General features: G+C 44.6%; 1 pseudogene; it reads right to left on the bottom strand.

Annotated features, from left to right (window-relative positions):
- Positions 1–1,554: 1,554 nt before the first annotated feature.
- Positions 1,555–14,977, bottom strand: LOC136150091 (cytochrome P450 4A25-like; annotated as a pseudogene).
- Between the last annotated feature and the right edge of the window lie 7,686 nt (positions 14,978–22,663).

The raw sequence follows: 22,663 nt of genomic DNA, 5'->3' as shown, positions 1-22,663 counted from the left end.
CGCTCAGCTTTCTTCACAGTCCAACTCTCACATCCATACATGACCACTGGAAAAGCCATAGCCTTGACCAGATGGACCTTTGTTGGCAAAGTAATGTCTCTGCTTTTTAATATTGACTGTATGCCAATACAAAATTGGGCTGCTGGCTCAGAGGGTAAAGAGTCTGCCTGCAATTTAGGAGACCCAGGTTCAATCCCTGGGTCAGGAAGATCCCCTAAAGAATGGAATAGCAACCCACTCCAGTATTCCTGCCTGGAGAATTCCATGGACAGAGGAGCCTGGCATATTCCAGTCATAGCGTTGCAAAGAGTTGGACCCAGCTGAGTGACTAACACTTTCTTTTCAATAGAAAATACAAAGACTAACAAAATAAAAATAAAAATAAAAATAAAACCATGCAGATAAAAAAATAAAGCTTCCTTGGATAGCTTATCCCCTTGTTATCTCATTTAGCAGTGTGATATTGCACAGAACCAGTGTTTAATTCTGTAGTATCAAATAACCTTGAAGTACCCCACTTGACCACATGAATCATTTTTATTTATCCAATGCAACTGAAAATTTCAAAGACTCCCTCCTTTTTTTTAACCCTACAGTAAGTTAATGTATACTGAGGTTAAGGATGCTCATGTATTTTTTAAGTTTTCAGTTACTTGTCTATGCGAATACCTTTATTTTCCATCTTAAGAAATGAGAGAATATAAATTTGAAATACAGTGAAAGATGGCCACTACTGAAATATGGCAGTCTTAGTTTAAAATAAAAAAAGTTTTGGGCTTGTATAATTAATGTTTAGAGAAATTTTTTGGAAGAAATTTTAAGAGAAGTTGACGTGAAGACAGAAGCAGAGAGATGTATGAAGATGCTGCTGGATTCATATAGGAAGGAGGGCCCAGAGCCAAGGAATGTAAGGATTACAGTTCTAGATGCAGAAGAGGCAAAGAGCAGGGGTGCTGTCCTAGATCCTTGGAGTGAGGCACACCATCATTTTGGTTGTGTCCAGGGAAACCCATTTCACATTTCTGACTCCATAGCTGTCAGAGAATAACTATGCTGTTCTAAGTCCCTACATGTGTGTGCATGCTAAGCCACTTCAGTCATGTCCAACTCTTTGGGATCCTATGGATTGTAACCTGCCAGGCTCCTCTGTCCATGGGATTCTCCAGGCTAGAATACTGGAGTGGGTTGCCCTGCTCTCCTTCAGGGGATCTTTCCCACCAGGGATTGAACTCATGTCTCCTGTATTACAGGCAGATTCTTTACCACTAGCATCACCTGGGAAGGCCTCTTAGTCCCTAATACTGTGGTTAATTATTTTAGCAGCAAAAAGAAGTGAATACAGGAAAAGACAGGCAAGCAGAAGGGGAGGAACAAAGGGAGATATTAGACAGAGTGGAGGAGGGAAGTCTGCTGGGCAGGAGGCAGCAGATGAGGCAGGCTAGCAGGTGGGCAGATCGAAGCAGGAGTGGGCACAGAGGCAAGGACAGAAGCAAGTGACAGCAAGATAGGATGGCAGGCAGGGGCCCTCAGAGCTTGTCCTTGTCCTCAGTTGGGTCAGAGGAGCTTCCTGAGCTGTAAGTGGATCCCATTTTTGGATCTCAGCACAGTGACTGAAAGGGGCTCAGGAGGGATCCGGTGACAGCTCAAAACGAAGCAAGGTCAGGGTCACGGCCACCTTCAACTCATTCATGGCAAACTGCTTCCTGATGCAGTTCCTGGTTTGGGAGATTAAAAGGAAGTAAGCAGAGGCTTCTAACCCCTGCTGAGCACAGGGATTCAGGGCTGTCCTCCACGTGGCCCAGCCCTGATCCCTTCCTTACATTAAACACTGAACTCACTACACAAGTCTTGGTCCACAGTTTCCCCCTGATCTATGACAAAGCTCGCCTCTCTAAGGACTAGCTCATAACTCCTATTTCTGCTCTCAGCAGGAAATCCTGCTGGGGAGCGTCCACACTCTAAGCCACGGAGTCAAGTCAAATGTGTCAGGAAATGTGAAGTAGAACTTTGTTCAGGGGTCCACAGGCAGTTTCCGCTTTCAGGCCAGGCCAGGCACTGTAGGGGGTGAGGGCGGCCACACCCTCCAGTCCCTGTCTTCTATACGGAAACACAGGGACCTGAATCCCCAGACATGACAAGACAGAGTCAGTAAGGAAGTCTGAATGGCAACAGGACATCATGTCTGTCATTTTTATAAAAATGTAATCTTATTTATTTGGTTAGTTTTGGTTGTGATGGGTCTTTGTTACTATGTGGGCTTTTCTCTAGTTGTGGAGAACAGGGGCTACACTCCAGTTGCAGTGCACAAACTTCCCATTGCACTGGTCCCTCTTGTTGCAGAGCACAGTCTTCAGAGCTCATGGGCTTCAGCAGTTGCAGCACGGGGACTCAGAAGTCGTGGCTCCTAGGCTCTAGAGCACAGGCTGTGGTGCACGGGCTTAGTTACCCTGTGGTATGTGGGATCTTCCTGGATCAGGGATGGATCTTCCTGGATCCGGGATCGAACCCTCATCACCTGCATTGACAGACTGATTCTTTACCAGAGTCACCTGGGAAGCCCCACCCCACCCCATGTTTGTCTTGAATATCGATATTTGTTTCTTTCACTTTTATGTTCCAATTTTCTAGTACAGGACTTGGCACACACTGACAGACTTAATACATAGTTTTATAGTTGAACAGTGTTAATTAAACGGAAAAAACCAGCCCAGACTGAAATGAGTATAGTAAACATTAACTCTGACCTAGGGATAGAGCTGCCTACTCCCCTCTGTCCTCTAGTGGCAACCCCATCAAATGCAGACATGTCTACAAGAAAGGACTGGACCCTGGCAGAAGCCAAATTCCAGAGTACATTCTGGAATATTCTTTGCCTCAGACCTATTTTATGAACGTTGAGTCACCAACTGAAAATTTCACAGAATTATGGATTTAGGAAAAAATGTGTTTCTGCTAAGAAAGTTATAAAGTTGTGGAAGTTGCTATTTCAGTGGAGGATCTATAGCCATCAAGGTTTTCAGAACATACATTTAGGGAGTGTATAATCCAGGTCAACAGCTATTTCAAGGGTGCCTTACATTTTACATGCGAGGGACTTTTCAAATGCTAGTGTCAAATGCAAAATAGTTTTGTCCAAAAGCCCTTGACTGTCTTCTACTTAATGCTTTTTGCCAGTATTAGACTGTTTGGATTTTAGGACTGTGGAATATGGAATATAAGCCCTGCTACACATAAAGAATTTTAGCAGCTGGGAAAGGTGTAATGTTTATAGGAATATGCAGTCAAAATTTCCTTCAGATGGACTACAGAAATAGAGAACACACACATGACTGTGTAACTTTCTTCAAATGGCAACTGTAACTGATCACAGACATGACTTGAAGCCTCAGGGTATGGAGGGCAGCTGGAAATCCAAACTCATGCGAACACGACAGATACAGTGAGGGGCTAGTTGATGAATTAAGCAGAAAAGGCAGTGGGCTGGACTAGGAATGTGGTAAAAGAGAAAAACACTTTTAAAGATGACTGATAATTGTGAAAACAAACATCTGAAATTCAACTTTCATGAAAACTTCTAAAACTAAAAAGTCATACTCTTTTTTAAAAATATAAACGTATTTTAATTGGAGGCTAATTACAATATTGTAGTGGTTTTGCCATACATTGACATGAATCCACCATGGGTGTACATGTGTTCCCCATCCTGAACCCCCCTCTCACCTCCCTCCCCATCCCATTCCTCTGGGTCATCCCAGTGCACCAACCCCGAGCACCCTGTCTCATGCATCGAACCTGGACTGGCGATTCGTTTCACATATGATAATATACATGTTTCACTCTAAAAGTGAGGAAAATCCAAGAATAATTTGGATAGGCCACTGACATGGAAATGTGGCCAGTCATTGTGTATGTCAGGAGGTCAATATCTCCGTGGCAGGCCCTGATGGAATTCTTAAACATGGAGACCCATGCCTTCTTCTTAACAAACCCATCAGCATACAAGAACATAACTGCATATACTTCATATGAATGTAGACAGTCACACACATCGGGTAGCAAGCAGTCACACATCTTCCCCAAGTACAAAGGCCTCACCTGGATCATCCTGAGAAGGGAGGAAGGTATGGTTGTGTCCAGCAGAACCCAGTGCAGACTAGGATGGGTCAAACACCTGAAGAGAGAGTACCGGGGCCAGGACAGGTGAGGTCAAACTCCTCCCACCAATCCACCAGGGGACAAATATCCCAGAGAAGGAGCCGGCGAAGGAGTTGGTGTGGAGAGAGCATCCAATCCCCTTCTCCCGTGGCCATCATACTGAAGAGGAAAATTTAAAACCTTTCATCCAGCTGGAAATAACCTCATGCTCTTTCTGTTTCTGCAACTCAGCTAGCTCCTGAAAAGTCATGTAAGTTACATAGTTTCAGGAAGACAGAAACTTACAATGCTAAGAGCTGAAACTTACCTCCCTCACCCTTGTCAATTACCCAGCCCCTGTACTCCTACTTAACCATGTTTGTTTGTGGAAAGGTCAGGCATCACCTCTGCTGTGTCCTAACTGCTGCTTCTGCCTGCATGAGACCCCTAGTTTGAACTAGTCTATAAAGAGTTAGAGATGCCCACTAAAGTCTGGTGTCATGCACAGTCTATAAAAACTGTAACTCGGTTGTTCAAGCCTCACAACTGGAAGTGTTAACTCCTCTGGGCTCACCAGCATAGTAAACCTGAGTTTTCCAACTCTCCGAATGTGGTGCTTGGTTTCTCAACAGACCAACTTCTGCAACAGTACCTGAAGGAAATGGTGGTCTTACAAGACAGGCAAGCTGGGAATGACAAAGCACATGAGCAGAGATTAGGACTAGCTGACCATGGCCCCGAACTGAGAAGTAAAATAATTCACAGGTTACATTTAGGAGCAACTCAGGTGACAACCTATATTTATCAAGTGCCATCATGGCCCTTGGGGAATGTGAAGTAACTCATTTAATCCTCACATAGCCCTCAAGGAAGGCAGTCCTGCCCCCATGATAAGATGAAGCCCCTGAGCCTCCAAGAGGTAAGGGATGTGTCTATGATCATAGAACTAGGAAGTGGCAGGGCTGGGATTCAGACCCACTGGGAGGTGAACCAATGGGTAGCCTCCAGCCGTGGAAGGGCTCTCAGACCTCATCATCAGCTATTCTCTGCCACCCATCAGAGGGCTCCTCAGAGACTGGACCATCTGACCCGTAACAGTGGAGTTCCTGATCCTTCCTATACTTAGACCCCATATGGAAGAATCACACCTCCTCTGGCTTCGGTCTGCTCTTCTCTGAAGCCTTCACATCTCAAGGAATTAGACTTTTAGGGTCTATTACAAGACGACATTCAGGAGCAAACATTTGTTTGTTGGCCTTTTTATGTGTTCAGGTTCTGTGTCATGCATTTCATACACCTTATCTGAGTTCAGTGTCTGACTCTTTGTGACCCCATCAGCTGCAGCACGCCAGGCTTCCCTGGCCATCACCAACTCCCAAAGCTTGGTCAAATTCATGTTGTCCCCTTCTCCTTCTGCCTTCAATCTTTCCCATTGCAAGGTAAGGAGGTTAGAGAAGGCGAGGTTCAGAAAAAGAATGAGACTGGCACTTTACAGGCACCTTTACAGATCACCTTTAATGAGGCGAGAAGGGGCAGCAGTCAGATAGATTAGTGAGCTGTTGCACTTATCCAAGGAAAGAGTGAGTATATATAGGCATGTATGTGGAAAGTTACTGTCTTAAGGGGGCCTGTTCTTCTCCAAGGTTGTTTGGAGTAGTTATCTCTTAAATGGCTGGGGCAAGGAATTTTGGAGATAGGCCAGAAACTGGACCAGCTGGGAGCTGGGCATAATCAACCTTAATGTCCATTTTTTTCTTCAGGTGAGAGAGTTCTTTGTTTTGCATAGAATGGTGGGGGGACCTGGGGGGTAGTTTTAACTCCAGGCTATTTTGAGCCTTGTAACTTTCCTTCGTTCCAGACCCTAAGGAATATATAGAAAAAGAGAAAGAGAGGTGGGCGCCATTAATGTTCAAGGCTTCTTCGTGCTGAAAAATGAGGGTCAGGGATTAGTGGTCTGGGAGGAAGGGAGTCTAAGGCTCGTAGTATTGATTTTTTATTTTAGCCATTAGGGTCTCAAGCAAAAGAACAGTCTTGACTTGGTCTCGGGAAATGGCTTGGATTTGGTCTTGGAGGAATCTCTGGAAAAGATTAAGCAAACAAGGCCCACAGGTGAGAAGGAGGATGATAAAAATGAATGGTCTGAGAAGGGGTAAAAGTTATAAAAGGTTTTTTGTAGACACAGGCTGGAGATGTAATTTCCAATGTGTTTGAGCGTGGATCCTTGAGGACTCGAGACCCAGATATCTGCTAGAAGTTGTTTCAGGAATAATTGTAGCTGTGAAACCGACAGGCTCATCTGCCACCAGTTGGGGCTGGTGGAAGTCATGAGAACTTTAGCGTTGTAGGGTCTGTGTGAGAAACTTGATAAGTATTAGTCTGGCAAGCATTTTCATCATTGGGCTGCATAACCTTTTTTTTTTTTTTTTAACCGGGTGATGTGTACCCAAGGGGTGATTTCTTTTAATTTTGTAGCAGTAGGGGTTAGCAGAATTACCATGTAGGGTCTTTGCCATTTGGGGGTTAGATCTGAGTGGGACTGAACTGTCATATAGACTTTGTCTCCTATTTGAAGGGATGGGTATGGAAGATTGGGGTGTGGTCGAGGGAGTAAGTTATTCATATGTTGCCAAAGGGCATCTCATATCTGGGCAAGTAAAGGAAAAGGAAGGTGGGAGGCAGTTTGGGACTGTCTTGGGAGGGGGGAAGACCCAAAGGTATTATGGGCCTCCCATACACGGCCTTGAATGGACTGACATTTAAGGGTTTGTGGTTTTTTTTTTTTTTTGGTAAGGCCTGGAACTTTAAGAGGGCTAAAGGGAGGAGTTTAGTCCAATCTTGATGAAGTTTGATCATTAATTTGGTCAGAGTTTCTTTTAGGACTTGGTTGACTCTCTCTACCTTACTGGAAGATCGGGGATGATAAGGAATGTGAAATGCCTAAGGAACTGGAAGGGCTTGTGCAATATTTTGGGTGATTTGGGATGTGAATGGGGCCGTTGTCAGACTGGAGGGAGGAAGACATTTCAAACCTTGGGAGGATTTCGGTAAGAATAAGCTGAGCCACAGTAGCGGTTCATTTGTTAGTAGTCAGAAAAGCTTCAACTTGTCTAGAAAATGTATCTACAAAGACTAGGAGAAATGTAACCTTTTTTACAGGTGGCATGTGGGTGAAATCTATCTGTCAGTCTTGTGCGGGAAGATGTCTGAATTTGGTGGGTGGGGAAAGGAGGGGGGCGAATGTTAGGGTTTGTCTGCTGACAAATAGTACAAGTTTGGGTCAGATTATTTAAATAAGTCACATTGTCCTTAGTCAGTTTAATAAAGTTCTGAAGGAAAGCCTGAAGTACTTTTGCAGAGGGGGTGGAAAAGCGAATGTAAATATGAAAGTAATGTGTGGATGTTAGGCTCATCAATTTGGGCTATAATAAAGACAGGACTAACAGAGGCGGCCTGCCGCTTTATGTCCTGATCTGTTATATTGTTATAAAAGGAGATAGGACTATGTCGCTGATGTCTCCAGCAAGGTATTACAGCAGCTTGTTTTGGGAGCTGAGCCGCATGGAGGAGTTCAGAAATAAAAGAAGCATTGAGAATAGGTGTGTTTTTGTAAGTGAGGAATTTCCTCTCCCTCCAGATTATAATGTTAGAATGTAATATGTTATAGACATATTTGGAGTCAGTGTAAATGTCTATCTTTTGGTCTTTAGCTAGGGTCAAATCTTGTGTAAGAGCTATCAGTTCAGCGTGTTGTGAGGATGTGAGAGTTGGAGTGTGGGTGACTTGATGAGGCGAGGAGGGATAACTTTGTTGGGCTGTCCCTAAACTATAGTGTATCGACCCCCAAATGGGGCTTGTTTTCGGGCAGTGTCATCTGTGAACCAGGATGGAACTTTGGGGTCAGTAAGGGGTTGATCAGTTATATGTTTAAAGGGATTAAGTGTCATACCTAAGGTCTGAACGCAGTCATGAAATAGGTGTTTTGTTTCTGGATCTGGTGTAGGAAGTAAGCTAGCAGGATTAAGAGGTTTACAAGGCATAAAAGAAAATGATGGGTCAAGGAGGTGTGTGTGGAGGATTTGTAGTCGAGCAGGGGGCAGAGAAAGAAAAGCCTGATGGGAGAGTAAATCTTGGAAGGAATGAGGTGAGCATACATTTAGAGGAGCATTTCGGGTTAGTTTTTGGGCTTCAGTTATTACAAAGGTGGTTGCAGCTATGTAGGAGGGGGTCTGTTGTAGCGAACGTGAGTAATAAGCTAGTGGGGTTAAGGGGAGAGCAGGGGGAGAATGAGACCTGAGGGTAGAGGAGAAAGGCATGTAGGACCTGTACCCTGGAAAGGGGAAGGGAGAGGAAAGCCGGATGGGATAGTAAGTCTCGGAAGGTGTGTGGAGAAAAGACTGTTAAAGGGGCATGTCTAGAGAGGTTATTTGCTTCAGGTACGAAGGCTGCAGTAGCAGCCATGGCCTGTATGGAGGGAGGCCACCCATTGGTCACCATGTCAAGCTGTTTTGACAGATAGTCTATGGGAGCCCAGGTGTCTCCGGCCCACTAACATAGAAGTCCCAGGGCCTGTCCTTGGTTGGAATGGGCAAAGAGAGAGAATGGTATGGTGTGATCTGGCCGGTGGAGAGTTGGCACTCGGAGGAGGTTCTGGGTGAGCTGGCAAATAGGATTGGCCAACGAGGAAGGGTTAAAGAGGGGCTCATCTAGACATCTTTTAGTTGCTTCATAGAGTGGCTTTGCAATGAGGGAGAAGTTAGGGATCCAGATACAGAAAAAGTTTAGGAGGCAGAGAATAGACTGGAGTTCTCTTTTTGTTTTTGGAAGTGTACAGTTAATTAAGGCCTGGATTCTATCTGGGGGAATAGTTTTTTGTTGGTGGGATATGGAGAGCCCCAGGAGGTGACATTTGTCTGTACTACTTTGTCCTTGGATTGGGATACCCGATAACCCCAGGATCCCAGGGTCCCAAGGAGTTTGGCAGTATGTTGGAGGCAGAGTTTTTGGGTTGGGCTACAAAGGAGGAGGTCATCTACCTATTGGAGGAGAAGACTTGGGGCTAGGTCAAGTGTCTGTAGGTCTTTTTGTAAAGCCTGTCCAAAAAAGTGGGGGCTGTCTCTGAACCCCTGGGGGAGAACTGTCCATGTTAGTTGTTGGGAAACATGAGTCTCGGGGTCTTGTCAGGTGAGGGTGAAAAGGGGTTGGGGGGGGTGTAGGGGGATGGTTAAAAAGGCATCTTTGAGATCTAATACCATGAATTGGATTACAGTTGGGAGTGTGATAGACAGAAGGGTGTAAGGGTTAGGGACTACTGGGAATGTCAGCGTGATGGCCTCATTGAGTTTTCACAGATCCTGGACCAGTCTCCAAGAGTTTTGCCTCTTCTTTACTACCAGAATAGGGGTGTTGTGTGGTGAATGGGTAGGAATTAAGACAGAGGCCTGAAGAAGACGGTCTATGATAGGCTTAAGTCCCTTGTGGGCCTCCGGGGTGAGAGAGTACTGTTGTTGGGAGATTATAGTCAAGGGGTCCTTTAGGGTGATGTGGACTGGGGGATGATGTTTGGCTATGGATGGGTGATCAGTGTCCCAGACTTGAGGGTCTAAGGCGGGTTGATCTAAGGGAAGGTTAGGGGTGAGGGATAGGGATGGTCTAGGTGCCACCTGCATGCAGAATATAGAGACTGTATCAGGATGGGGTGGGTATGGTAATAAAGACTCCCAATTTGGATAACAAATCTCTCCCTAGGAGTGCCATTGGGCACTGAGGCATTATGAGGAAAGAGTGTATGAGGGTTGATTTTCTAAATTGACAGAGTAATGGAGGGCTGATTTTTGGCCTTAAGGGAACTCCAGAGACCCCCTTGATTGTGAGTTCTGAGTCTTGAGTTGGGTCAGAGTAGGAAGTTAAGAGAGAGAAAGTGACTCCAGTGTCTATTATAAAGTAGGTCTTTTTTTCAGTCACTACCCATCTACCCTAAGTTCTGAACTCGTGTCCGGGACACAGACCAGGGGGCTGGAACCCGAGGCCCCGTCATTGGAACAACTCTCGTAGGGTTGGCCTGGGGTTTTGGGGAGAATTGGGAATGTCTCCAGGGGTGCCAGGGTGTCCCTGTGGACATTTCACTCTCCAGGTCTGGGAGGTTGGGACCTCCCCAGGGGTGTCAGGGCATCCCTGGGGACAATCCACCTCTCAGTGTCCCCACTGACCACAGGTTGGGAATGTTTTTGTGGGGGGCCGTGGGTTTGGGCACGGTTTTGTCCAGTGTCCTGACTGGTTGCATCGGAAGCAGGGTCCGGGAGGGAGTCTTAAGTTTTAGTCTGGGATGACTTGGGCTGGGTTGATCTCTTCTCTTAACTGCTGCTGCCAAAAGGGCATATTTAGCTTTTCTCTCATGGTCTTTTTCTCTCTTAGCCTCTTCCTCTCTATCACTGAACACCTTGAAGGCTACTTCTAAAAGATCTCTTTGGGTGGTCTCAGGGCCCTTTTCTAGCTGGCGTAGTTTTCAGCAAATATCAGGGGCTGATTGGCTTATGAACTGGACATGTAGGTACCCACGTCTGACGGGGATGGAAATATCTAGGTTAGTGTGTTTTTGGACTGCCTCAGGAAGCCGTAAAAGAAAAAGGGCAGGATTTTAATCTTTTTTTTTTGAGTCACGTCCCTAATCTTATCGTAGTTAATATGAATGTGAGAGCTTTTTAGTATTTTTTCTAGTAAACAGGTGATCATGATGCAGGTACTGGATGTCAGCATCGCCTGTTTGATATGTCCACCATGGCTCAGTTAAAGGGACTATATCATCAACCATCAGATTAGTCTTATCTTGGTTATGGAGTTGATCAGCATGAGTCCGGGCTGTTTTCAGATCCGTTTCTTTTTATCAGGAGTTAAAGTGGCATTTCAGTTCAGTTCAGTTCAGTTCAGTTCAGTTACTCAGTCGTGTCTGACTCTTTGTGACCCCAAGAATTGCAGCATGCCAGTCCTCCCTGTCCATCACAAACTCCCGGAATTTACTCAAACCCATGTCCATCAAGTCAGTGATGCCATCCAGCTATCTCATCCTCTGTCATCCCCTTCTCCTCCTGCCCCCAATCCCTCCCAGCATCAGGGTCTTTTCCAATGAGTCAACTCTTTGCATCAGGTGGCCAAAGTATTGGAGTTTCAGCTTCAGCATCAGTCCTTCCAATGAACACCCAGGACTAATCTCCTTTAGGATGGACTGGTTGGATCTCCTTGCAGTCCAAGGGACTCTCGAGAGTCTTCTCCAACACCACAGTTCAAAAGCATCAGTTTTTCAGCGCTCAGCTTTCTTCACACTCCAACTCTCACATCCATACATGACCACTGGAAAACCCATAGCCTTGACCAGACGGACCTTTGTTGGCAAAGTAATGTCTCTGCTTTTTAATATGCTATCTAGGTTGGTCATAACTTTCCTTCCAAGGAGTAAGCGTCTTCTAATTTCATGGCTGCAATCACCATCTGCAGTGATTTTGAAGTCCCAAAAATTAAAGTCTGACACTGTTTCCAACTGTCTCCCCATCTATTTCCCGTGAAGTGATGGGAGCAGATGCCATGATCTTAGTTTTTAGGATGTAATAAAGATCATTTTAGGTTAAATGATATGTGTAAGGCAGAGGAATTTTTTCTGTATCTGGTAGGATTTTTTGAAAAGGATCCCAATTTTTTTTTTCAATTTGGCTCATATCAGAAATCGAGAAAGGCACATGAACCCATGTAGGGCCCTCTGGTCCCACTACCTCTCTGAGAGGAAATGTATTTGTTTAAGGTCCTGGCCAATGGAGGTGGGAATCTTTTGGGGGGTTTTGGAGTCATCACTTTCTGTTTTGGAGGAGGAAGGGCTAGAAGATGGGGTCTCATCTCCAGAAGCTTTTTCTCCAGGGCAGTAGGGAGGAGGCTCATCTGTCTGGTCAAAATTGGGGGCTAAGGGTTTTAGATTTGGAGTCTTTTGTAATGGAGGGGGAGAGAGAGCAGAGGAGGATTTGATAGGTAGAACAGTCTTTGTAGAGAGAAGGACTGCTTTAAGGTCTCAGAAGGCTTTGAATATAGGGGACCTTTGGCCATTTGCCATTCTGATTGAGGACGTTAGTGAGATCTGATAAAATACTGAAATCGAAAGTCCCTAACTCAGACCAGCGGTTTTGGTTGTCTAATTGGTATTGAGGCCAGATCTGTATACAGAGTTGTTTTAAGCGGTTAGCTTTGAGTTCAGTGAGTGAGAGTGATCTGAGATTTTTGAGAACACAGGCCAGAGGGGAATCTTTTGGGACAGATTGGCCAAACCCCATAATTGAAAGGCAAGCAGAGGCTCCTATTGGGAACTTGAGTCGTCACCCGTAGTTGCAATCGGAGTTACGAGAAGAGAGTTCTGTGTCGAGGTGGAGCGTCCCCTACTGTCATCTACAGAGTGGCCCTAGGCCAGGGGTCCCTGGGACCCAGAGAGGACTGGGTTCTAGGGCGCCTCTAGAACACCGTCCGGATCTTACCTTAATCCAGGGGCCAGCTCGAGTGGAATGTTGCATGTAGAGTGGTCGAATGGCAAAAGGCCTCTGTCCTGGAGTAGGTCGGTCTCATGGAAAAGAAAGTTTAGAGAAGAGGAAGAGAGAGAGACAGACCAATATTTGTCAGGTTACGTGGAAAACCAATAAAGCCCTTACACAGGACTTGTACTGCTCACGAAGGCACAGGGCGTACTCTCGAGTAGGTCTTCAAAGCCTGGGTGGGAAAGTGAGCTTGGCAGACTTCCACGCTCTGAAGAACTGACTGTGGAGAATGAGAAGGAACCTCAACCTCCCGGGTTTCGGCACCAAAAATGTAAGGTAAGGGAGTTAGAGAAGGCGAGGTTCAGAAAAAGAACGAGACCGGCACTTTACAGGAACAGATCACCTTTAATGAGGTGAAAGGGGCAGCAGTCAGATTAGTGAGCTGCTGCACTTACCCAAGAAAAGAGTGAATATATAAGGACATGTATGTGGAAAGTTACTGTCTTAAGGGGGCCTGTTCTTCTCCAAGGTTGTTTGGAGTAGTTATCTCTTAAACGGCTGGGGCAAGGCATTTTGGAGATAGGCCAGAGGCTGGACCAGCTGGGAGCTGGGCGTAATCAACTTTAATGTCCTTGTTTTTCCTCAGGTGAGAGAGTTCTTTGTTTTGCATAGAATGGTGGGGAGGACCTGGAAGGGAGTTTTAACTCCAGGCTATTTTGAGCCCTATAACTTCACTTCACCCATCATCAGGTCTTTTCTAATAAGTCAGTTCTTCGCAACAGGTGGCCAAAGTATTGGAGTTTCAGCTTCAGTATCAGACCTTCGAATGAATATTCAGAACTGATTTCCTTTAGGATTGACAGGTTTGCTCTCCTTGCAGTCCAAGGGTCTCTCAAGAGTCTTCTCCAACACCACAGTTCAAAAGCATCAATTCTTCAGTGCTCAGCTTTCTTTATGGTCCAACTCTCAAATCCACACATGACTACTGGAAAACCATAGCTTGACTAGATGGATGTTTGTTGGCAAAGTAATGGCTCTGCTTTATAGTATGCTGTCTAGGTCACTCATAGTCTTTTCTTCCAAGAAGCAAGTGACTTTACAGAGTAAATAATTACCTTAAGTTGGATACAATAGTCATGTCATCCCACAACTGGAAAAGCACATGTGGATTTCTGATGTACCACGTGGTCCTACAGAGTGATTAGCTGAGTGGTGAGATGAAGTTCATACATGCAGGTAAGGAATGTCCATCAGGGAAGGTGATGGGCTTGCTGAACTCTCTGCCAATAACTGGTACTGGTGTGTAGAATCTCAGTGCCTCCTTGATGCACATGGTGGTATAGGGCATCTGGTCCAGATGGTCCCCAAAAGGAAGCCCATCTGAGGGCAAGCTGGACTGGACAGCCAGGGATTCTCTCTAACTCAGGTGGGACAGGATTCTTCCATCTTCGGGACACTCACCAGGTGATGGAGGTGCCACCCCCCAGGAGGCTCTGGATCTCTTCCAGGCACCTCTGCTGATGCTTGGGGTGGGAGGCTAGAGCATAGAGGGTCCAGGAGATGCCACTGGCTGTGGTGTCATGACCCTTGAACATGAACCTGTCCACCTCGGCATGGAGGTCCTTGTCAGATAAGCTGCTCACATTCTCCATCTGTGGAGGCAGGGCCAGAGTGCAGGGTCTGCCCTTCCTGGGTGCTTCTGACCAACGGCTCAGTCCTCTCCTGCCCACACTCACTCTGGCAAAGAGGAAGATGTCCAGGAAGTCCAAGGGCCTGCATTTCCTCTCCTTCTCTAGCTTTCCCTCCTTCTGCAGGTGAGACTTTCTCCCCTTGATCACTGCATCTGTCCCAGAACAGATTCCCAGCCAGAGCTCAGGACTCTGGGGGCCCGGATGCAGCCTCACCATAGCCCCAAATTCTTGTCTCTATATGGCAGTAGCACATGTGTGTTGAGGTGTGTGTCACATAAGATGGGTAATAATGTGCCCATGTGTCTGCAAGAGGGAACAGGCTTGGCTGTATAAGGGAGTTTCAGCACGTGACAATGTTTTTGTACACTTCTAGTGTGTAATGTGTGTGTCTCTGGGATTGAATGCATTATTCTGGGGGGCTGTGTCTGATGGATGTTTGACGGATATATCTGTCTAAGAGTGAACTGTGGACTGAGCTTGGTGTGATATGTGCAGATGAGAGAGAGGTGGACTCACCACCATCAGTTGGACAGAGTAGGCCATGAGCCCCACGGAGGACTTCAGGATATCATGGTGGAAGGCTGGGGTCAGTATCCACTGGTATTGGAACCACATCTGCCCCTCCAACAGGAGAAAACGATTCCCTGACCACAGATGGGTGTGTGTGTGGGCGGCGGGGGGGGGGGGGGGGGGCGGTCAGGGAGACTGGATCAGGGGGGTGACTGGGGACTTCATAGGAGGAACCAACATTGTCAGAAGGAGGTATGTGACAGGAAAAGGCAGGAAGGCCAGTACATTTCAGGAATGTGAATTTCCAAAATGGCTGTTCCATTGAGATGTGACAGTTTGAGATAAATGCTGAAAAAGCGTAGGAGAAACAAGGACCTATGGTATAAAACGAGGAACTATGCTCAATATTTTGTAGTAACCTATAAGGGAAAGGAATCTGAATCCTTGTGCTGTACACCTAACACTGCAGAACAAGGTAAATCAACTATATGGGAATAAAAGGTTTTTAAAATGAGTTATAAAAAACTCATATATGTTTGAAATATAATCACATTCTGAAAACATTTAAAAATCTCTTTCCCTTGATAGTTGTTATTACTTATGCATTGTACAGGAAAAATTAAGAAAACTGAGACATCTCAGAAGTTTTATCCATAGTAATAGGTCATGAAAGAATCTCCTCATTTCTACTATATGAAGAATAATATTGTGCAGCTTATAGGGCTATTTTTTTAATTAAAAATTTTTTAAATTTTATTTTAGTCTGTTTGGTTGTGCTGGGTCTTCTTTGCTACATGCAGGGTTTCTCTATTTGTGGTGAGTGGGGGAACACATCTGGCACTTAATAACAAGAGTTCATGTTACTAAGAGTACTTGTTATCTCTTAATCATTAGATCTGAGAAAATACTTCAGAGGGTTGTTGCTACTATCATGATAATTTATAATAATAATAATAATACTATGAGCTGCCTTCCCTTCCTGACGACATTAGCTATCAATTTGTCTCACCCACCGCAAAACTTTCCTCCCATCCCTGACTCTCTCAGGCTTCAAGAATGGCTGGTAGAGAGTCACGTACTGATGCTGAAGGGCCAGTCTCCATTGGAATTTCATAGACCAAGTGGCATGTACCCAAGAGGGAAGATTTGTTCCTGCTGGCATGGGGGTTTCATTCCACCTGTCCTTCACAGGACCACCTTCATGTCGTCAGGGTCAGAAGTCACAGGGCTAACTTTGCTCACCTATAGAAATGGAAGATGAATACATGGGAATTTCTCTATCCTTTTCGAAGTTGTTGCTGTTTCTGTTCCTCTAGAACTATAACAAGAGCAAAAAATAAAAAACAGCAGCAACTCTCTTTTAAGGTCAAGTACTTGAGGTAAGTTTGAATGTTTACACAGGCATGGTGAGATGGTTCTGAATGTATCCACAGAGATCAAAGACTAGAACTGCTGAGCCAGACTTGGATCCAGACTTCTAATATCTCTCCAAAACTTGGCCTAATATCTGATTTAGTTTCCTTGTTTGTTTCTCACTCAGAACTGCCATTAGAACTTTATACACTATGAGTGCTTGACAAATGTTCAGGGATTAACTTCATGGAGTACAAAACATTTTCATAGGCTTATGTAATGCTCAAGGCAAACTTGTATGAGGGGGAATTATTACTTGATCTTGTTTCACTGAAGAATGAAGAAACTCATGTAAAGGACATATACCCAGGTGAGCTCATTTAAACCCAAAGTTGCTGACCCCAAGCTGTCCTTCCCAGGATTCCCAAGGCTCCCTGGGTGCATCTCTTGTCACGTTTCCATTCACTGTTCTAATTGCTTGGCATCATGTTCACAGGCTTGTCTTTCATGTCTATCATCCCTGTTTTAGAGTGAGTGTAGAGCATGTTCATAGGGATTAAGCCTCACTTTTCAAAGAAGCAATAAGTTCATGAAGAAGGAATGAGTACATGTAGGATTGATGAGTGAGTTTTAATACAAAATTCTGTTTGCAAGTGTCAGATAGAATCAGAGCTAATGTAGGAAAGAAGGAAGCACACACACACAAAAAAAAAAACCTGGGGCTCAGGGGCATCTCACAGAGCCTGAGGGCAAGGGCAGCCAGCGTGTGGAAGAGGAGAACTAGGGACTAGAGGGCTGCCAAGACTGCATCTCCCATTCTTTCTCTCTGTACATCCATGCAGTCATCCCTCTGCAAGTGTCTGAGGAGGCTTTACCTTGAACCACACAGTTTTCCAGGGGGTGGTGATACAGTCATGAATCAACAGACACAGCTTCGGTGTGTCTGTCCTTGCACAACTGGGTCTGGGCAGTGGAGAAGGCAATGTCTACCCTTCTGAGGTTGGCATGTTTCCCCATTCTGCCACCCTTAAGCCTGAGGGGCCCTGTTGAATCCTATTCTAAGACTGATTCTAATATCATGGCCAAGGTATCCATTTGTTACAATCAACTGTGGCTGGGGTGAATAGGCCTTCCAAAGACCCACTGTTTGTGAGGGAAGAGATCTTGGAGCAAATGAGCTGGGCAGACATCCCATAATGTTTCCACATCAGTGAATGTCAAGTACATGAAAGAATAGGTGGGTAGATGAGCTGAGTTATTCATATATTTGATACCTATATATTGAGGACTTACTTTGAATCAATTGCCATCTAAGGAGCAAGAGATTCAGCAGCGAGTAACAGAATCCTTGCCCTTATGGAGCCTGTTCTAGTGGGGGCTGACAATCCTGCCCTGGACTGAGACATGTCCTGCTTGAGTGCATTATGAGGGCTGCTCTGTGCTCCAAAGTCATGACCATCATTTGGTCTGCCTTATTCTGCTGATCCAGTGCAGGGACTGACCTTTAGGAGCTTCTTAACACTCCAGTTATGTTACCTAGTTTTCTTGGATCTCCTCTAGTTGGCTCAGAGGACCAGGACATCTTTTCTGATTGCTTGGTGCCCAACAAAGCCAGATGCTGGCAAATCCTTCATCCTGGGCACATCATTTGTTCAACCCAATTAAACTGGCATTCTAATTTCTAACTGTGCCAATAAAACACAGGTATTGAAAAAAATTTCTGTAGTATAACAGCTAGAAATATTTCACTGCAAGTGCTATATTAGACCAGTAGAAATTGAGAGATGATTAAGTGCCATGTGTTTCCATTAGTAGCTCAGTCATGTCCTACTCTTTGCCACTTCATGGACACACAGCCAAGCTCCTGTGTCCCTGCAATTCTCGTAAGTATTGCAAATCTCCAATATACTCCAAAGTATAATGGAGTGGGAGCTGTACCCTTCTCCAGGGAATCCTCCCATTTCAGGGATCAGACCCAGGTCTCATGCACTGCAGGCAGATTCTTTATAATCTGAGCATTATGGAAGCACCATGAGTAATACAATATACGTAAGAGAAATTATCTACGTACTGACTCTATATATTATGTAATGGCCATTAGTGAAATGGGAACATCAGTGAAAGTATTTTAATGGTTCCATGTGTCAACCCTTAGCTCAGAAAAGTGACAATTGCACCCCATAAAAGATATTGATTTCTCAAAATCAAAATAACCTGGAAATCTTATGCAACAACATCCAAACAAACAGGGCTTTGACTGTCTCTCTGTAGCTGCTTCTAACAGGCCCTGTCTTAGCTCCACTCTGCTGATAATGACTGAGACTCCTTCTCTTGCAAAAAGACTGGCCCCACAGTGTGCCCTCACACCCTCTATCCGCCACATCCGCCCCGCCACAGGGCTGAGTGCTGACTGACTCAGTGGGTAGATGCTGCGCTTCCCCAGCCTGCAAGCCCCTCATCTCTCTCTTCCTCTCTCTCTCCACACACCTGGGCTGAGCATCCCTCCAGGTCAGTCTCTGTGCAGAGTACAGCGATACAGGAAGGGGATGACACTTCAGCCCCAGGAAGCTCACAGCACACTGTATGAGGGAAGAACGCCCAGAGATAACCAGACCCAATTAAAGGCACAAGTCAAATATCAGCTCCCTTTGCTTAGAGACTATGCTTGAGGCTGATCAGTCTGTCTGGGAATGTCAGTTTTAAGAAAAGTCCTGCATTCCACAAAATCAATAGTTGGCCTGCTCTACCTGACATAACTCCCCACGCATCAGGTGAGCCTCTTTTCCTGAGACATGACACCATCTTAGATTCCTGTCTGTTGTCTCCACACACAGTGGACCCACAAGGCTGATCCATCAGACTGATGTCTGTGCTTCTAGGCAAGCTCAGGTCCTGGCAGGGAGGGTGGGATTGCGGAATGGGCAGGGAAGCATCTGGAAGCCTGTGAGAACAACTGAAGGTGCTCAGCCTGGAGAACAGGGAGACTCAGGAAGGAACATCTGTTGTCTTCTAAGGGCAGGGCTGCCGGGACAGCCTGAGATCTCCCTGAGGAGGGGGTGTCTGACAGACGTGTGGACACCAGCACAGGGCCTGGGAGGAGTTAGCTCCTCCCAGGTGAGGGGTCAAGACCTGAGAGGTAGGCTGGCTTTTTCCCAGGAACCATGTGATTGTTACACAACAAGACTTTGTCCTGGGGACTTGCTGACCATAATCATGCCCTAAGAAACTGGGCCATTCCTGCCCTCCCAGCCCGCTGTCCTTCCCCCTCCTACCTACGTCCTGGTTGTGACTGTGGCTAATTAACAACCCTTTAAGCACATTTTTATAATCACATTGCAATGACTGATTAGTCACTCCAGGCTTTTCTGACTCTTTGTGACCCCAGGGTCTCTCTGTCCATAGAATTTTCTACCCAAGAATACTGGAGTGGGTTGCTATTCCCTCCTCCAGATGATCTTCCTGACCCAGGGGTCAAACCTGGGTCTCCTGAATTGCAGGTAGATTCTTCACTGTCTCAGCCTTCAGTGGTCATGTATGGATGTGAGTTGGACTATAAAAAAAGCTGAGTGCAGAAGAATTGATGCTTTTTGAACTATGGTGTTGGAGAAGACTCTTGAGAGTCCCTTGGACTGCAAGGAGATCCAACCAGTTCATCCTAAAGGAGATCAGTCCTGGGTGTTCATTGGAGGGACTGATGCTGAAGCTGAAACTCCAATACTTTGGCCACCTCATGGGAAGAGTTGACTCATTGGAAAAGACCCTGATGCTGGGAGGGATTGGGGGCAGGAGGAGAAGGGGATGACAGAGGATGAGATGGCTGGATGGCATCACCGACTCAGTGGGCATGAGTTTGAGTAAATTCCAGGAGTTGGTGATGGACAGGGAGGCCTTTCGTGCTGTGATTCATGGGGTCTCAAAGAGTCGGACATGACTGAGCAACTGAACAGAACTGAACTGAGTTTTACTTTGAGCTGCAACCAGAAAATGTGCTCAACTTGGACTACACCTCTCACTTTCCATCAGCCATAGAGGATCCAACACCTGTTTCAGTCCTACTTCACTGAAGTACTACAGTTGTAGCAGGAGTGGTTTTAGTAATTCCCTTTTATACTATGATAGAAAACAATTATATAATTAATGATTTTATACTCTGCTTGGGAGCCTTTAATATATTGTTTGTTGCAATCTGTTCTTAAACAAAAAAATGGTATTTTAAAACTTGTTGCTTTCTCCTGAGAAAACTTTAGCTAGACTCTCCAAGAAAAAAAAGAAAAAAGATGTTACAAGTGATATCACAGAAATACAAGGTACTTAAGAGAATACTATAAACAATTACATGCTAACAAATTTGATGACCTAGAAGAAATGGATAAATTTCTAAATGCATACAACCTACCAAGCCTGAAACATGAAGAAAATAGAAAATCTAGACTTACTGATTACTAGTAAGGAGATTGAATCAGTAATCAAAAACCTTCAATAAACAAATTACCTAGGACCAGACAGCTTCATGGTGAGTTCTATCAAACCTTTGAAGAAGAACTCATACCGATCCTTTTCAAACTCTTCTCAGAATAGAATAGGTGAAAACACTTCCAAACTCTTTTATGAGGCCAGTATTATCCTGGCAACAAAACCAAATAATGATATCTCAAGAAAAGAAAATTACAGGCCAATATCTGATGGACATAGACACAAAGATCTTCAACAAAATATTAAAAAACTGAAATCAATAAGAATTTAAAAGTTGGAAGCATGAAAGTCCCCATGTACCCAAAGCAATCTTGAGAAAAATGAACAAATCTGGAGGTATCATGATCCCAGACTTCAGCCTATACTACAAAGCTGTAGTAATCAAAACAATACAATATTGTCATAAAAACGTACACATAGATCATTGACATAGAACAGAGATCCCAGAAATAAACCCACACATATGAGGTTGGTTAATTCATGACTATATGATGGGAAAAAGACAATCTCTTTAATAAGTGGTTTTGGGAAAACTGGACAATTAAACTAAGTGTTAGTTGATGGCAAAACAATGATGCTGAACCACTATCTTACACTTAACTGAAAATAGATTAGAGACTTGAACATAAGCTCAAAAGAGCCTAAAACTCCTTAGAAGAAAACATAGGTGATAACCTCCTTGACATCAGTCCTGGCAATGACTTTTTGTATTTGACACCAAAAGCAAAAATAATCAAGTGGGATATAACATATAGGTCAAACTGAAAAGCTCCTGCACAGCAAAAAAAGTGATCAACAGAATGAAGAGGCAACCTACCAGATGTGAGAAAATATTTGCAATTCATATATCTGATAAAGGCTTGGTATACAAAATAGATAAAGAACTCATAAAATTAATAGCAGAATTATATATCTGATTAGAAATGGGTAGAAGAGTCTGGATAGGCATTTTTTAAAAGAAAACATATAGATGGCCTACAGACACATGAAAAGGTGCTCAATATCAATAATCATCAGGGAAATGCAAGTCAAACCACAATGAATGATCACTTCACAACTGTTAAAATGCTTATTACCAAAAAGACAAGAAATGTGTTGGCAAGAATATTGAGAAAAAGGAACACTAGTGCACTATGTGTGGCAATGTAACTTGGTGAAACCACTATGGAATACAGTATATTATTTATAACAGTCAAAATAAAACCCAGAAGCAATCTAAGTGTTAATTGATGGATGAATGAAAAAACAAAATGTTTACAAATGGATAATACATGTATATGTGTGTGTGTGTATGTATCTATCTATATATCTATATCTATATCTATATCTATATTTATCTATCTATCTATCTATCTATCTATCTATATATATATAGAGAGAGAGACAGAGAGAGAGGCTTCCCTAGTGTCTCAGTGGTAAAGAATCTGCCTGCAATGCAGGAGCCACAGGAGACACGGGCTTGATCCCTGACTTGGGAAGATCCACCGGAGGAGGGCATAGAAACCCACTCCAGGATTCTTGCTTGGAGAATCCCCATAGACAGAGGAGCCTGTTAGGCTACAGTCTATAGGGTCACAAGGAGTCAAACACGATTGAAGTGACTGAGCATATATATATGGAATGTATTTCAGACATAAAAAAGGAAGGAAATCTGGCTATTTGTGACAACATGGATGAAACTTGAGGGCATTATGCTAACTAAAATAAGTCAGACCAAGAAAGACATCATCTCACTTAAAAGTCTAATCCAAAATAAAATAACACAACTGGACTTACACAGAAAAAAATTGGACGCTGCCAGAGGACGGAGAAGGTGATGGCAGCCCACTCCAGTACTCTTGCCTGGAAAATCCCATGGATGGAGGAGCCTGGTGGGCTGCAGTCCATGGGGTCACACAGAGTTGGACACGACTGAGCAACGTCACTTTCACTTTTCACTTTCATGCGTTGGAGAAGGAAATGGCAACTCACTCCACTGTTCTTGCCTGGAGAATCCCA

Source organism: Muntiacus reevesi, chromosome 1 (genome assembly GCF_963930625.1).
Source record: "Muntiacus reevesi chromosome 1, mMunRee1.1, whole genome shotgun sequence".
In the NCBI taxonomy this organism is placed as follows: Eukaryota; Metazoa; Chordata; class Mammalia; order Artiodactyla; family Cervidae; genus Muntiacus; species Muntiacus reevesi.
The sequence above is the reverse complement of the archived record's forward strand: the minus strand, read 5'-3'. Positions and strand labels throughout refer to the sequence as shown.